The following is a 16,976-nucleotide window of genomic DNA, read 5'->3' as shown; positions in this document are numbered from 1 at the left end:
GATGTTCATTGGAGAAATTGGTGACAAGTACCTCTGTCTCTCTTCCACGGAGGAAACAAAGACCTCTAGCCACAGAAACTCCCAAGGCGAGTGAGAGGGAGACATTAGGCTCAACAACCCGGAGGCCGTGATGTGGCTCGTCACAAGTAACTCTGGCGAGGATGCTGGCGCGTGGTGGCACTGTGAGGCTATCATCGGCGACTCGCAGCGTGGAGTGGGACCCGCGGTACTCATGCTTTATAGTGGCCAGTTTGGCGGAAAACGTCACCAAGCGGTTCGGTAGATCTATAGTGGCACCGTGCTCACGAAGGAAGTCGATGCCAAGAATAACATCACGAGAGCATTCGCGTAGAACGAGAAAAGTCGCAACAAATGTGCAGCCTCGCACCGTAACCCGGGCTGTACACATACCCAGTGGTGCAACCACATGTCCCCCTGCCGTACGTATGTCTGGTCCGTTCCATGGCGTCATCACCTTTTTCAGTGTCCTTGTAAGCCGCCCGCTAAGGATAGAATAATCGGCTCCCGTATCAACTAAAGCGCTGACCTCCTTCGTGTCGACGATAATAGGGATGTCCAGGGAGACCCGGCCAAGACCAGGGCCTGTCGACGTCGGTTCGGAGTGAAGTGAGTGGTATGGTGGCGGAAGCTGGACGGCGGTTGGGTGGTCGGCGTCGGGACAATTCAATGTCGACGGCAGGTCGGAGTGAAGCAAGCGGTGCGGCGACGGAAGCTGGGCGGCAGTTGTGTGGTCTGCGTCGGGGCGATTTAAGCTACACGGCGGTGATAACTGGTCGGCGATGCGGACGACGTCGGGGCGATCTGGTCTGTGCGGCGAAAAGTGGACAGGAATTCGGCGTTCGACGTCGGGGCGAATCGAGCGGTGCGGCGGTGGAAGCTTTACAGCGAATAGGTGTGCGGCGGCCTCGCCCCCAAAGGTCGCCGGAGCTAGTTTTCCCGATGAGGGCTCGAGGAACCATGGCGTCCAGCGGTATACCGTGACCCAGAGGGTGAAGAGCGACGAGGCGAAGGCGAGCGCGACTCGCGACGAGGAGAATGTGGCAGACTGGCGGGTGACGTACGCTGGCGGGTGACGTACTCGGCGATGTCCTGAGGCCGCTGACCAGGCCGTGGACGAGGGCTGTCGGGGGAAAATCCCCTAAGGCCCATCTGACGATAAGTGCACTGCCGGTACAGGTAACCTGCCTCGCCACAGTGGTAGCAGAGAGGGTGGTTATCCGGAGCGCGCCAGACATCAGTTTTCCGGGGCGCCTGGCGCCGATCTGCCTAAAGGGGCAGCGGTGCCGCAGCGTGCACAGCGACCTGAGGTTGCTTGTAAGGCGAAGGGGTAGGTAGCAGGGCTGGGCGGCGTGTGACATCAGCATAAGTCATCCGCTCGGTGGGGCCCGGAGGTAGTGGTGGAACGACTGTACTTGTTGGTTGGCGTGAGTGCGTTCTGGACCTCCTCACGGATGATGCTGGCCAGGGAAGCTGCGCCAGGAGTAAATGATCCATGAACTTTCTGGAGCTCCTCGCGAACCACGGTGCGAATGAGGTCGCGAAGGGGGCTCATATCTGCCCTGGGATTGTAGTCGGTTCGGTCAGACGGCGGTAGTGTGGAGATTGAATTCAGCGGCCGACCGTACTGGCTGCATCGCTGCTGTAGCAGTTTCTCCATGGTCACAGCTTCAGCCAGAAACGCCGCGACGGTGGTGGGCGGGTTCAGCACGAGGCCGGAAAAAAGCTGTTCTTTGACGCCGTGCATCAGGTGCCGAACCTTCTTCTCCTCACTCATAGACGGGTCGGCGCGATGGCAAAGGCGCATGACGTCTTCAACGTACATTGCGACCCCCTCGTTCTGACGCTGAACTCGAGAGGTCAGGGCACGCTCGGCATTCTCTCGGCGGTCACTGTTGGCGTACGTACCGAGGAGCTGACTTCGGAAGGCCGGCCACGTAGAGAATGTGGCCTCGCGGTTCTCGAACCATGTCCGAGCAGCGTCTTCAAGGCTGAAGTAGACGTTCCGCATTTTCGCAGCGTCGTCCCAGCCGTTAAACGTCGCGACCCTTTCATAGTGAGCTAGCCAGTCCTCGGCGTCTTCAAACTGCTCACCGTGAAATGGTTTAGGGGTACGTGGGGTCTGAAGGATGAGACAGGACGAAGGGGTGGAAGGGACAGTCATGGTATGGGCGGGCGGTGTCGTTGCCACAGCCAGAGTCTCTTCGTCAAGAGGGAAGGCCTCGGGGGACAAGCCTCGGAGCCGTCGGCTGGTACGATGAACAGGAGTGGTCACGAGAGGCGGCCGCGTAGGGTCGTCCGCAGGAGAAGGGATCATCGATGGCACCTCCACCAGCGTCACGACTGAAGTCAGAGGGAGCCGTGAAAGTACACGTAGCCGAGAACCCGAGAATAAGGTCGGCTTGTAGTTCCGAACACAGTCACAGAGTCCAGCCCCAGCGCGCCGCTCGTGCCAACCACCGCTTCGTCGTCGTCGGCACCAAACACGGCTGTCGCGCGGCGCTAGGCACGTGGCAATATATCTATATATATATATATATATATATATATATGTATCTATATATACATAATTATATATATATATATATATATATATATATATATATATATATATATATAATGTTTTTCCGTGTGTGGCGGTGGGCTTTGCGGAACCACAGACGTCAGCGCCCCCATTTGAGAAATGCTGCAGTCTGAGCCTCAAATATACGAATATTTCAATTAGGAGTAATTTAATTAAATTACTATGTGTTTATGGGTCATATTACCTTGCTTCTGCAGTCAGTACAAGTTTCCACTTGTTCACCTGTGCCCACATCTACGTGCACGAAGAAAATAAGATATCAGTAACATGCTTCTTTTGTCCTGCCTTCTGGACAGGGCAGAAGACGCATGTTACTGAAATCTCAGTCTTCTTCAGTATTATGGCTTTAGTTTCCGGCACACATTATACATTTATAATTATTAGCCGTTTTTTGTTCATTTTGCATGGCGCAAATTAGCAGTGTGTTTTTTTTTTTCCTTTGTTCCAGGAGGAACATCTACATTATCATGTGTATTATTGTTCAATTCCAATGATTACTTAAGATATTTTGAAATGGAGGGAAAAGTTTGTAATTCTCTAACTTGTTTTTCGCATTGAAATGTACATATCCAACCTATCTAAATCAGGGCGCTTTATTTGTGCATGGGATCAACTGTTGCTGCCAACTGCAAGCAGAAAACTTCATGGTTTATTTTTATTCTTGAAAAAGTTATCATATAGCCACATGGCTTAATTAACGCTTAAAATATTTTCAAAATTCGTTGATATCTTCAAAATTATATTTCGTTGTTCACCGCGAATTACATTTATTGCGGAAGCATACACACGCTCATGGTACAAAAAAGTACGCAGACGGGTCCCGAAAAAAGTGCGTACAGAAGATGTCCGTCCACAGCCCCAAATTGGTCATCTGGGCACTGAAAATTTGATTTTACCTTATTTGGTTCCCCACTTAATGTGATCATGGTCAACTCAGTCGTGCCTTCCAAATTTATATGGACCACCCATAAATTTCGGCAACTAGACCCTCGAAATTTAACTTTTGATTTGACGAAACTTTGCGTAAAATCTAATGCGACAATAGCCAACTCAGTGGTGTCTTCCAGATTCATATGGGTCACCCCTTCAAACGTTGCACGTGTATGCTTTCCCAACTCCTGGGAGGCTACGCGCAACCATTACATTTTTTTTTATATCACTCGCTGCTGAGAAATTTCTGTGACAAACGACGATTACAGAGAGATTGTTAATAAGACGAGCTGCAAGCAGTGGTGATGCATATAAGGCACACATAATATGGTCGCATGCAAATGTACCATGAACGTCACCGTGCGCTACACGATATCAGACAAGCGTGTGGGTCAATGGAGAGAATAAAATTCATAATGAAGTACAAATGAAGTACCTGATGCATCCATGCAATAACCTAGTATCTCTCCTGCTCCAGTGATTGGGTTAGATTGTTCGCCAAGTTCTATTCCAACCTGAAATACCCGCGCAGACAGGCTTGTCCCTATGTATAGTGGCACAGCGGTCATCCACCTCTACTGCGATCCCCGATGCTTAACATGCTCTTCCGGCTTACTTCGGAATTGGTCCGCCGGTACATGCACGCGCTAACAACGTCGTTGGGGCGACAGCCGTTGCAGCGTCGTGCTTGTTTTTTGTTGTTGCGACGCGCGAGAATGGCGAAAGAAATTCGCGAGCGGAAACGATTCTCCAGCGGAAGTAAGGAGCCGTGCAATAAAATGCGCCGTTAGAACCGTTGTGAATGTTGTCGCTGCTGAGGTTGAACGAAGAAGGAAAAAAGCTCATGTGAGCAGTTTACCCTAACACTGCATCAGCTGCTGGATGGGCTTAGCTTACGGCTTCCGTATTCCCCCGAACCTATTTTGAGTCATGGAGAGAGATTCACCGGTCTTCTTGTGAACGGTCACCAGTAGGATGTACTATTGTGAATTGTAAGAAGTTGTGCTTGTGACGGTGGAATCAGGCAGGGCGTTGCTCTAGACATCCACAGTTTCCAAGCGCATTATAGGGCAATGCACTACGAGTTACTTGAAAGGGAAAATGAAAGCTAATGTGAAATTTGCCTCCCGGAAAAACAGAAGTCAATGGGTTCTCCTATAATTGCGGAAAGCAGGTCACAATAATAATAGGTGTCTTCAATGATTCGTTCACGCTTGAGCGCGCTTATTGAAGTTTTCTTGGGAGAGGTAGTAATCATTTGACCTTCGCACACCTTTAGTGGACAGGACACTGTCTATAGAAAGGATCGGGCTTAGGCGACGCGATTGAATTGAAACAGCATCCAAACAAGCGAACATACTGCGAAAACGAACACACATTAGCAGGTATATGTAGATTACAAACACGTAATGCCTTCCTCAGTATCATCTCTAGGTCGTCCTTAGGAATTTAAAGTCAAGAATCCCCCCCCCCCCCCCCTGTTTACCCTTATTGTTCACTGTGTGCGCAATTTAAACGTGCTTCCAGCTTCTATATGTAATTTATTTGGAATGAACAGCGTTAAGTCTAACAACCTAAATTAGAGTTTTTCGTTACACGAAGGCTGTGCGGTGAGATCGTTACCTGTCAGAGTTGCGCCCAAATTATCTTAAGGCGATGAGAAATGGCATATAAGGCGGCGTAAAGGTGAATGCTATCGTTTAAACCAGTAAGAATGCTCCAGCGAGGGCTGCGGTATTGCTTCTTCATAGGGGCGGTGAAGGGCTATGTTTGGCCACCATGATTTCTATGCCACCGTGGATGCTCCTCGGGGGCTGTAAAGAGAAAAAAAAAATATTCCAGTTGACCGTCATCCAAAAAGCTCATTGGGCGTACACATATATGAGAGTATTTAAAATATCAATGTGGGAGAGAGTGTGACGGCGAATATTTGGCCGCGGTACACAGACTAGGACACAGCTAAAGGTCGAATAGGGGACGCTTTGCGTGAGCATTGAAGGAAAGTCGGTATTTATGTAATATACATGGCTACCGTATTATTTGTCACTGAATGTTATTATCGACTCAACCCACTATATAGAATGTGGCTGTTCTTAGAGGTAAGTTGAATTTGTAGCGGGCAATAATGTTTGCATTAACGCCACGTAGTATGTTATTGGAAGTGATGCAGAGCCTACAGCTCTCTTATTGAATCCAGGCTGCCGAAGCACTATAGACATGACCACTCTAATATCTGAGCAGTACTGAACTATTTATAAGAATTATTGTAGTAACTTTAAAGATAGTTATGTCTATTGGTAAAGTAGAGTGAATGTTTTCATTGTACGTTAAACTAGCAGGGAAGGTCCGCATGAATACAGCAGTGCTGCGACGTAATGCACTGCCATTCGCTATATTCATTTCCCCCAGGCGTCCGGTATTTATAATAGTGCAACAGCTGTGCGCTCGTTCTTTTGTCTTCAAAGTGAATGAGCCTCCTGACTTTTGATGAAGAGCATGGTAAACCCTGCTTATTTAGCGCGCGCCGTAAGGACCAGCTCAGATCACCCCAGCTTCCACACTGACTAAAATAGCTTCTGAGAGGAAGTATATTAACTGAGGGACTTTCAAAGGCGCTGTTCAAGTTCGTTTTAGGTATGAGTCCCGCTATCTATGTACTAAGGAGGCCGATGATACCGAGATTTATGCGATCGCCGTACTTGAAGCAAAAGGCACGAGAACCTACCAATATACATGCAGGGTCATTGTTGAAAGCGATGCTTTACGAAATTACCCCGTCTTTTGCACAGCCGCCGGACAGTTAACCATGTACATCTAATCAAACATGGTACCAGGCCTCTTCATACATCAGTGAAATTTCTTCTATATCGACTGATGCCAAAACTTTGTGTTGTTAACAGGGTGCACAAAAGCTTAGGCCGCCAAATGGTTGGCCTCTATCCGGAATATTACGCTGACTCCTAGGCTTGATCAGCTCCTGTTGCCTGTTTCTCGAGTATAGAAACAAACTCGCAGCAGTGGATAAGAAAGCAAACTATTCGTAAAGGTGAGAGGTTGATGTAAATGTCCTTCGCATTCTCGAAGCTTTATAAAGCCGACATTATATACTGTATTAGTAATCTACATTGTTGCAACGATCAAATGCAGTAAAAAGGTCGCAACCGCGCCCAGCCTTGGAATAATTATGCGCCAAACTTCCTCGTGCATTGCCATTCACCTGAATTTTTTGTGGTAAACAGTCTCCTGTTTATTTCGAACTGGAATAAATACTATGGGGAGTACGCAGCAGGATGATGGGAGAATGTATGAGCGGTATTATATATCTGTATGGGCTATGCAGAAAATACTAGTTTTGTATATATACCAAAAAAAAAGTGGGGGACTTGCTATCACTACAGAAAACAAATGCAATGGCCCGGACTGAAACCTAACCTGATCCTTCAAGGCCGTTTCCCCCTGTTTCAGGAAGTCGCTTGCGCCTGAATAGACATCCCTTTTCATAACTGACTCAAACCACTGCAGTCACAAATACTCCTGCAGCTGCATTTCAAGCTTCGTGTTTCGGTGGTCGATGACTGATTACTAAAACAGATGTATTGAATGTAGCCATGTCTTGTGCAATGGCAAGGCAGCAACACTTCTCCATTAGACATGATAGCTGACAGTTCTGTCTAGGTATAGTATCGATTAGTTTCGCTCTGTACTGGGAGAATTGCATCGAGGTGTCGTCGAGCGAGTGGTGTGGCACACAGGTTCCGATTCCGTTCTGACCACGTTGCGGTAATGCATCGTGTCAGTTTGTCGTGGCTACAGCGCATTTGGTTGAAGTAAGGCCAGCATGCCGTGAGTATTCATCAATTAAAATAGCTGGTCGCTTGCGTTTCAATTAAGTCATGACATCATGCTCATCTGTTCAAAAAACATTTGCAAAACAATATACCCCAATATTACCCTGTGTTTAAGAATTTGCAGATAAATATCCACCGATGTTACGTAAGTGCATTCTAGGCAGTAATTAGCCTAATCGTGTGTCCCATGTCGCGTTAATGACGATATTTCGATAGACCATCAGATATGAAACGAAGCGGTGCATCATTGGAAACGAGCCATTAAAGACAAGGCTGATATCACCGTTTGTACAAGTGGACAGCTGTACCCAAACAGAGGATCATTTAATGACCTGCAAGAATAGTTCTGGAATTATTTTTAAATACCAGCTTAAGTGAAAGCGATGTGCGACAATTTGAGCGCCGGGCACCAATCGAGAACTTTCTTTATTTTTCTTTCTTTCTTCCTTTCTTTTTTCTTTCTTTCTTTTTCTTTTTTCGAGCTGTTCGAAACCAAAGCCCTGTTCCGGCGCGTAGGGTGATAATCGTAACGGCGCTCTTATTACGAAGTGTTTGCCGTGTTGAACAGAAAACATCATACAGAGTCGCCAAAATCATACATTATTGGTAAGATAGTCTGCTTGTTTTGTGGAACTCGATACGTGCAGTTACGGCTATCATAATGCCCAGCACGTCTCGGCGATAAAATATTTTCTTACGAGTAATCCGGAAATCTTCGAAAGTACCAAACGCATATGCAAACACACGCCACTCGTGCGATCGCGTACAGATCTCAGTAGCCCTCATAGCTTCTTCACGGAAGGCGTGAGAAAATTCCAAACGCCAGAAGCATGCTCCATAATATTATGACCGCACTTTTCCCTTTCCTTAATAAAGCCATAACAAAACTGAGAGAGCATGAATAAAGAAGAGAATTCCAAATAAATGCTCGTACAACTGACGCGGGAAAAAGAACTCCTCATATCGGTGCTGGACGACACTAAACTGAGTAAATTTTGGAACTATAGATTAATTAAGGACTTTACACTGATATTGCCGTCGCGGTTTGCCTTCGATTAAAATGCAGTTATTATGTACTGCTGCGCGTTCATCAACTCTTCAGTGAAAATGTGTTGTACGAAAGCCTGAGGCACATGTGGCATGTAGTTCTTTAAGCGAGTGCGCACATGGAGCTGCTAACATAACGCCTAAATAGGATGCCAGTTGTGTGAGATAGATTAAAAAGGAGATAGACTATGGGTGAAAAAAAAAAAAAAACTTCCAAACTGGGCTACTTATTGAGTCTCTTTAGGTGCAGTGATGCACATTAAAGCATAGATGCAAGGCAAGTCCACTTGTCGAAACATTGGCTCTACCTGCGATCTGAGGCTCCCCCCCCCCCCCCCCCTCTACTCTCGTTCAGTGCATTCATACCGAGTTAGCCATCTTCTTCCTCTCGTTCTACTTGAACTCTATATTTGTTATTTCACCTAGTTTCCAAGGCAATTGTATGAAGGCTATATTAAACAGTAAAAGGGGTTCCTCTCCTCTGAACCGAATAGAGGTTCTTATATGTTTTAGTTCCCGAATTCAAATATCGCAAAGAAGTGAACGAGAGTAAGTCATCGGCGCTTGTGAGGAGAATTTCACTTTTTGCTCCCATCTGCCTCAAGCCACTGCGAATATTCTATGACCAATCTTGCCTTTGAACTGTAACGCTCCTCGCGTCTGGTAAACTCGGTCAGCCTCTCGTGCGTATCTGCTTCCGAATACCTGACCCCAAGTATATCATGGTACACTGAGACCGCAATACTACAACATTTCACTCGACATCACTGCAACCCGAGGCGTCTGAATAGCGGAATGCACTGCAGCGGCTCGGTTCCTGGAGCATCGCCATTTTTCATACTTGGCGCCAATATACAGCAGCAGACGACAACGCTTTTTTTTTTTCTGTGATTTTTATTGCGACAGCAATACTACTCGCACTTTCCAGAGTTCGCGTGACCCTGCCGCAGTTACGTCTTACCCATGTGACACTGTGACGTCACACCCCACGTGACACACGGGCTGGCAGGAGCTGCCAACTTGAGTCTCTCGTTTCACATGGGACGGAGGCTGATAGAACCCTGGCATTCACGTTACCCCTATTAGCCACTAAGACACGTTCATATAGGTTGGTTAAAGCGGGTCTTTATATGTGGGCTGAGGAAGAAGAAAAAGAGAAGAAGAAGAACGCTCGGTCACCCGCAGCTAATGCTTTTGCTCAATATTTGGTTCAACAGCGTTGAACCCCTTGTAATTTTTTTTTTTTTCATTTTGCTTCAGAACGTGTAACCCGATTGCGTGCTTACGGAACCTAGCTCCGCCCTACTGCACACGTCACGCGTACGTCGCAATTTGAACAAAATGGCGAATTGTCGAAAAAAGAGCCCCTAAAATCATTGCCGTGGACGTGCACAGCGATACTATGCTCGCCTTCGACAAACTTTACCGGCCGGTCACAGCTGATAAATTACCTTCGGAAGCTTAAATGAGTTCAACAACCCACTGTAAACATAGGCGTGTGAATTTATACAAACGTGGGCTAGGAACAATGCTCACAGGGCATATTGGATTGAGTGGTTTGTGTCACTTCCTGTTTCTGCTAGTTCAAGCTTCAGAATCGAATCCAGCAGTTCATAAGAGACACAAAGCAAGTTTTAAATTGCCCCGATAACTACCGCCTCCCCTTCCCACCCATGACCGTGCCAGTGCCTTCATATCCGTAATGTTCATAACGTAATGCATATTGCTGCCTATGTCGAATGCGCAGGTATGTATGTGCTAAAGCCACTTAATTTTAGTGCGCAACTCCCTAGGGCCCATGCCTGCGCGTGTCTCGCCGTCGTAATCGTCGGCGCTGTCTCTCGTAGCCAGCTCCGCAGGTACGTTGCCGTAGTAACGCGGTGACATCCGCTCGTTCTCTCCTCTGTCGCCCTTGCGCTCACTCCTCGGCGGTTCCGCGGGAGGGAGTGGGGGTGCGGAGGGGAGGGAAGGGCGATGTGTGCTCCGCGGGCAGAGGGCAGAGGGGAGGAGGTGAAGCTTCGCGGATATATGCGCGCTTCTCCTCGGTCGAATCAGCCTAACATTACATGTGAATTCATGTTACATCTATGCACGCCAGGAGCTGAGAACTCAAGTTGCTCCTTTCACATGGGAGGGGGATATCAGAATCAGCCTGCCAGAACCGGTTGCATTCTCGTTACCCCTACCACACGCAGGCACGTCCATACAGCTTGGTTGAAGCGCGACTTTGTATGTGGGCTGGTAGCTTACCATTTCGCATCATACACTTAAAGGACGAGGTTAATTGTCCGCAATAATGTAGCACCTTACACTGATAGGGCGTGGTAGGGGAATAATGTTGCAGGCAAAAGAAGTCCCGCTGTTGCTTTCGCAATTCAACTAGGGTTAACCAGAGCAGAACCACAACTCATTTTTTTTATGTCATGCTTAACGTATCTTCATGACGAAAGCCTGTTAGCAACATACTCCATCAGGAACGAAACACGGCAGTGTTGTCCAATAGAAGTGGCCCAGAAAAACAGATTTGTTGGCCATGACTGTGTCGTCACCACCCCGGAAACATGTCAGAAGTCAGCGCAAAATGCGAAAAATTCACACCGCTTTAATGACGTCACGCGTGAACTGAAATGAAAGCATGGCACGCTTTAAATACCTGTAAATGTAAAATTACGAATTTCGCTTGATAATTTATCACTTACAGGCGAGATTCCAACTCTAAACAATTGCGGTCCTGGCCAAACACAGTATATACTATATAGGCCGCTCAACTTACGCTTGTGCGGCGTAGAGACGAACCAAGTTTAGAAGCTTGCAAAATACTTTTTTTTATTGCGTGTTATATTGTTCAGTTCAGTCGTTCAGTCGTGTCCGAAGAGTCGGACACGACTGAACGACTGAACTGAATAATATAACACGCAATAAAAAAAAGCCGGCCAAAAAAAAAATGAGACTGAGATTTATAGAAATTAAACTCATAGATACCCCATAACAACGAAGAATGAGAATGAAAAAATGATAAATAAAATGCTTTCGCCTTCCCAGCCCGCAAGTATAGTTTGAAGTGTCCACCTATAATTGTTTTCTCTTCTGCCTATGCCGGTATGGATAAAGTCCAACATGACCAACGGCAGTGCACAACAGAGGGAAACGACACATCTCAAATATTTTTATTTGTAACCAGAGTAATCGGAACAGATGACACAGATCTGCCAGTGGGATGGCAGAATTCACGACTTGAGAGGCACAGAAGTCCACAAGCAACGCCAAGGTTTGGTAATGCCTTCGTAGTGCCAAAGAAGTGCGATCGCCAAAAAAAAAAAAAAAACAAGTGATTATGATACGCTTGCTGTTTTGTTCCTTCGGAGGAGCATATAGTCAAGAACTCATAGTTAGCAGATATCGTAATGGAGGGTCCTATATAGCTTCAATAAACATTTTTCATCCAGGCTTTCCAAGAATTTTTTAAGTAACCGCAAAACCTTAGGGTGCAATTTCAAAGAGTTTAACTCGAAGATTTTTACATTTTCTAAAACTGGCAAATCGTTGACTCGTGTGAGGCCATACTGATTTTGTCGCTGGAAACGTATTCTACGTTTTATGAATAGCTGATTCTTGACGTATATCCCCTCTCATGTCAAAGTGACATAAATCAAGCGCAGAAAAAAAAGCAGGATTTTCTGATAAATTAAAGGCAAACTTGGACTTAATAGCAGAATTGTCTTGATAAAGCATGCGCCAAAAACTGAGCAAGGCTTGTAGAAAAAGCGCAATAAGAAATAACTTTGAACTGAAAGCAACCATATGGCTGAGCAAAATTGGATATGTCATCATAGAACGTGAGAACATGAAGAACAAATACTAAACAAGTAAATCTCAGCCACTCTAATGCAACCTGATTACCAACACATTGATTTCATACACAGAAAGAAATTTACACAATGCTGATCTTATAGTACACTGTGTGGTAGAAGCCGTCATCAAAGCGTTACAGAAAAAGCAGCGCAGCAACGGAGACAAGAGAGAAGATGGGACCAGCGCTGGCTAACAACCACGGGCGCGAAGAGTACCACACACAGAAAGAAATACCTATACACAATGATGTGCTCAGTACATGGCGTGATAGAAGTCGTCGGCATTAAGAGGGGACGTAATAAAACGCATGTGTTGAAAGCAACTTAGTCTAAAAAAAGTTTTGTGTCACTGCAATAAAAGCCTTCGGTTGTGTATTATGCGAACGAATAGCTTCTTTTCAGACTTCCAACATTTTTACCAAAGGCAAATGCTATTTAAATTTCCTTTCAATATATTAACATTAGTCGCTCGGAACACATTCAAAATTTTATTTTACCCTGGACATAGGTTATCGAGTAGGAATAGGGGTACTTTATTCAGTTCCTATATTTCAGCCAGATACTGAGGACAACTCTCAAATTACCCTTATCGTGCGAAGAATTACCATCAAAAACGTTTCCGGGTACGCAAGTAAATAAACAAACACACTTCATGGAGCATTAGAGGTTGAATGTGAGAACACTTCAAGTAGCATACTTATATATATTTGAGCAACAATCTGGAAGAAAAACGCCATGAAATGAGCTAAACTTGGAACACTGCCGCTGGGGACGTAGTGAGGAGCAGGAGTATTTACTAAACTAAGCCTAAAAATATTTTCTTTTTCTGTTTTTGCTCCGCAGTGCCCACAGAAAGTCCTCTTATAGCAGTAAGGTTTAGGCTAACATTACTTTACTGGGAAAGCCGTACTTTAAATCAGATTTATTAAAGTGGGCTAAATTAAATGAAGCCAATGTGCAACATTTTTTTGGAGGCTGTTCCCACAACGCATATAGGTTAGGTTTGAAAGTTGATAACTTCAGAGTATTGGAATGAATGTTTTCTTGCTATACGCTGACCTAATTAAATTCTGCACACATAAAGTCAGCCAAAATAAGGCAATTATAATATCAAGTGTTACTACAGATTTATAATGACAAGCACAATGATCACATATTCCAGGCCATAGCTTTTCCAGCCGGGTGTTTTAATAAAAGGGACCATTCCGACGTCACAGAGCAGCCTGATGGCGCCATTGGTCCGCGCGTTCAGCGCTGTGACACTGTCAAGTCGTACGGAACTAATCATCATGTGCACACAAACAGCTTTTAATACTGGGCGATCAGTACACCCAACCTGCGTGCCTGATATAAGTGGCTATAGTTCGCTACTTTTATCTTTCTAACCAGATGAAATCTGCTGCTGATTTGATGGCCGTCGCCTTCAGCATGATAAGGAAATTTTTGGGCGTGCACGAAGTGGCTGTTACTGAATTTAGTGCACAATTTTTCAGACTTTTTTACCTGACAGTGAAACATGCTCTCACTTTCGAGAGCTACACTTTAGCCCTATGAGTTATCTCTACACTGTGTTGCAAAAATATTGATTTTGAACAAACATTTACATAAATAGGTACTAATATTACGATGATTAGATTTACATTCATTTCCATTCATTCTGAGCTACTGCTATTCGAGTTGGTACAGTAATGAGACTAATTATACACATTCAGTTTCTTAAAAGGAATTATTCGAAAACTGCCATTTATTACAATACATACAGTTCCATCTACGAGACGACAGTGGACACTGTAGACGGCTGCATGCTCCAGCTGTACCCCACAGAAGCTGAAAACATCTTTGTAGTTACAACACATTTACATTTCAGTACAAATGGTTCTTTGCGAATTTGAAGCATGCATTGGAATAACACCTGTACACGCAAGATGACATTGAAAATAACTTTGCCTCTAGGGTCAGAGCCTCAGCCCTCAGCAGGAGATTACGTCACTCACGGCACTGGCTTAGGATCCGAAGCGAGTTATTAATGTTCCATATCTGCTGTTGCATCAACGAAAATGGTACCTCATTGGCCTCCATTTAGGCGACCGCGGTGGCAGTTAAATTTAAAATTAAGCATTACCTTTTAGAACGGCTAGTCTATAGAGCTCGTTTCTTTCGAAACACGCTTCTCGTAAGGAGAGGTTGATACATCACCCTGCAAAACGATGTATTTTATCAGGCGCGACGATATTCTCGTCTCACAGTGAAGACAGAATCGGCAGTGTCAGAAATTCGCACTAGACTCTCATGAGCAATTACATATGAGTGGTTCCTTGAACAGGGTTCACACATACTGTCTTATTTATACACTCAAGACACTATAGAGCGTCGCACGCATGTTTCGCACGGTTTGAGCCTCAAGTCAAAAGAAGCTGCAGGATAGAGTGCTAACAAAAGCATGAGTCGCTTAGCGACTGATTATTTCGCAAAATCACTCGACGTACTGCACCGTTTTGTGCTGTCTTTTCTATCGACTATAGTGCGCAACAGTTCGAGCAGCAATGACATAGCACCTTTCGCTACAGCAGCACATCAGCTGAAAAAAAAAACTGGAATTAAGTACATAAATGCACCATAAAGAAGGCACAGACTCAGTGTTTGTTGTCGTGAACGTCTCCTGCGTCTCAATAGCAGACCGCAGAGCAAAAGTTTCTAGGCGCTGCCTGCGACAATCTATTGGTACACAGCACGAAGGACGCACTTTGGACATTGCTACGCCAATCGTGTAGATCTCACCATCAGAGTTGCTTCGGCAGTTGGTCGGTAGGTATTATTCCGCTTGCTTAGGCTATAACTGTTGAGTATGCCATGCTCAACGCTTAGCAGTTGACCAGCGACGAATTAACAGTTTCGTGAGCACGAAGCGGTAATTGTGACTTCGGTGGCAGCTTTAGTATAGCCAGTCATCCTTCTTTAACAATCTTGATAAAAGTATTGCAGCTTTTTATTTCATTTTAGCGTGAAACCTTAAGCTATGACAAGGGTCAAGTACACAGCTATTTCATTTTCTTAGCACGGAAAAATATTCGTTCATATATTCTACCTTCGACTCAACAACAGGCACTCGACTTTACGTTTGGCGGGCGTAAATCGGGTTTAGGCATCCTGACATGATTTCATTAGCGCAGCCGTCTGAACGAATCATGTCAAGCAGGAACCTGCGGCAGCAAAAAACAACGTTTGGACATGGGATGGTTTACCTCTCTCTTTGTTCTGCATCTAGCGATTATTCCTGGAAACAACGTACTAGCATAGGCTCTCGCCGCTGTTTTCAGTTCACGTTGAAGCGTTTTCCCGCTAGAATGCGTTATAACGCAAGCGCTCGTATTTGGCACACATAATTGCGTGCTTATGAAACATTCTGGACTTTCGCTTTTCAGAGCGGGACTGGCTTACAGCCTGAAATGTCTCGACACCTCAGTATAGGAGTACATGAACTTTATATCTGGCTATTTTTACAAAACAATGAGAAGCTTCACCATAGAAAGCACCAGAGAATCCAGCAGTCGCTGGAACACTGTTTCCCTTCACATAGGTATGTGTTAAAGCACGGGCGGCAGTCTAGGGTAGAACTAGCCACCTTCTTTTTCTCGTCTACGTTCTCTCTCATATGCTTTGCGCGGCGAGCTTGGGGGCGTGACCATTGATGGAGGAGCGACACACCGTCACCGAAGTGTGCCTCACTTCCATCTGCGTGTGACAGCCACTCGAGTCATGGTTCTCCAGGATGGAGCGCCCTTCGTGGCCGTCCGAAGAGCACATGGAGCAGCAGTCACGGGTAAACTCAACCCTGTGGACTGGCGTGGTGGGCACCCACGAGTTCACCGTATGCTTCGAGGGCTTCCTTGAGAGCGTGCACTGGGCGCGACGCGTCTTCTGTCTCCAGAAGCACGACTGCCGACAACAGGCCTTGCGGAAGCTCGACGTGAAGCTGCCGTACACAAGAGGATTCACGCACGAGTTGGATACAGCGAACATAAAGAGTGAAGACTGCAGGTAGCTATCTACGTTGCTGGCACTCTCCGGGTCGATCTGGTACCACAGCACCATAATCACATACGGCGTCCAGCACAGGAAGAACGCGAGCACGATGATGATTGTCAGCCGAAGCGTCCGGTTCCGAGCGCGGGTAATGTGACGGACGTCGGAGCGACGCAAGCGCAGGCGGCCTGCTTGTTGCTGCTCCGGCGTAATCAGCTGGTCCGCTGCGTCAGGAGAAAACGAGGACACGCGATGTTTTTTTTTTTCTTTTTTTCAGAGCGCTGCTTTAAGTTCGGGCTATCCAGATGGTGTGCCAACACGTTCTCCTCTTTCTTGGTAAAATAATGAGATACACCCAAGAACATCCATTTTGCATAGTGTCTTTGAATCATGTACTACATACATCCGGTCCGTTAATACATTGTGATAGCTCGCTATAATCAAGGGGTGCTTTTTATTTACAGAAAGCCGTAAGTTTTTATAAAGGGAGGTAATGAGCGGTAATAGGGGCTTAAAATAAATGAGTAATTTTTACATGGTTCAGGGCCTTTACTGAGGAGGATTTTCTGAACATTCATTAGGCTACCGATGACGAGAATGAGACTACTGCCTCATGCACACCAGAATAGAAAATTTTCAGTGTAAATTTGCGCCAAAGAGAGCGAAATTTCGTTC

General features: G+C 45.8%; 1 pseudogene; it reads right to left on the bottom strand.

Moving 5' to 3' along the window:
- Nucleotides 1-15,189: 15,189 nt before the first annotated feature.
- The window catches only part of LOC146198564 (adipokinetic hormone/corazonin-related peptide receptor variant I pseudogene), a 54,206-nt pseudogene continuing 52,419 nt past the window's right edge, over nt 15,190-16,976 (bottom strand).

This window comes from Amblyomma maculatum, chromosome 2 (assembly GCF_055883805.1).
Source record: "Amblyomma maculatum isolate TAMU_Amacu chromosome 2, ASM5588380v1, whole genome shotgun sequence".
In the NCBI taxonomy this organism is placed as follows: Eukaryota; Metazoa; Arthropoda; class Arachnida; order Ixodida; family Ixodidae; genus Amblyomma; species Amblyomma maculatum.
The sequence above is the reverse complement of the archived record's forward strand: the minus strand, read 5'-3'. Positions and strand labels throughout refer to the sequence as shown.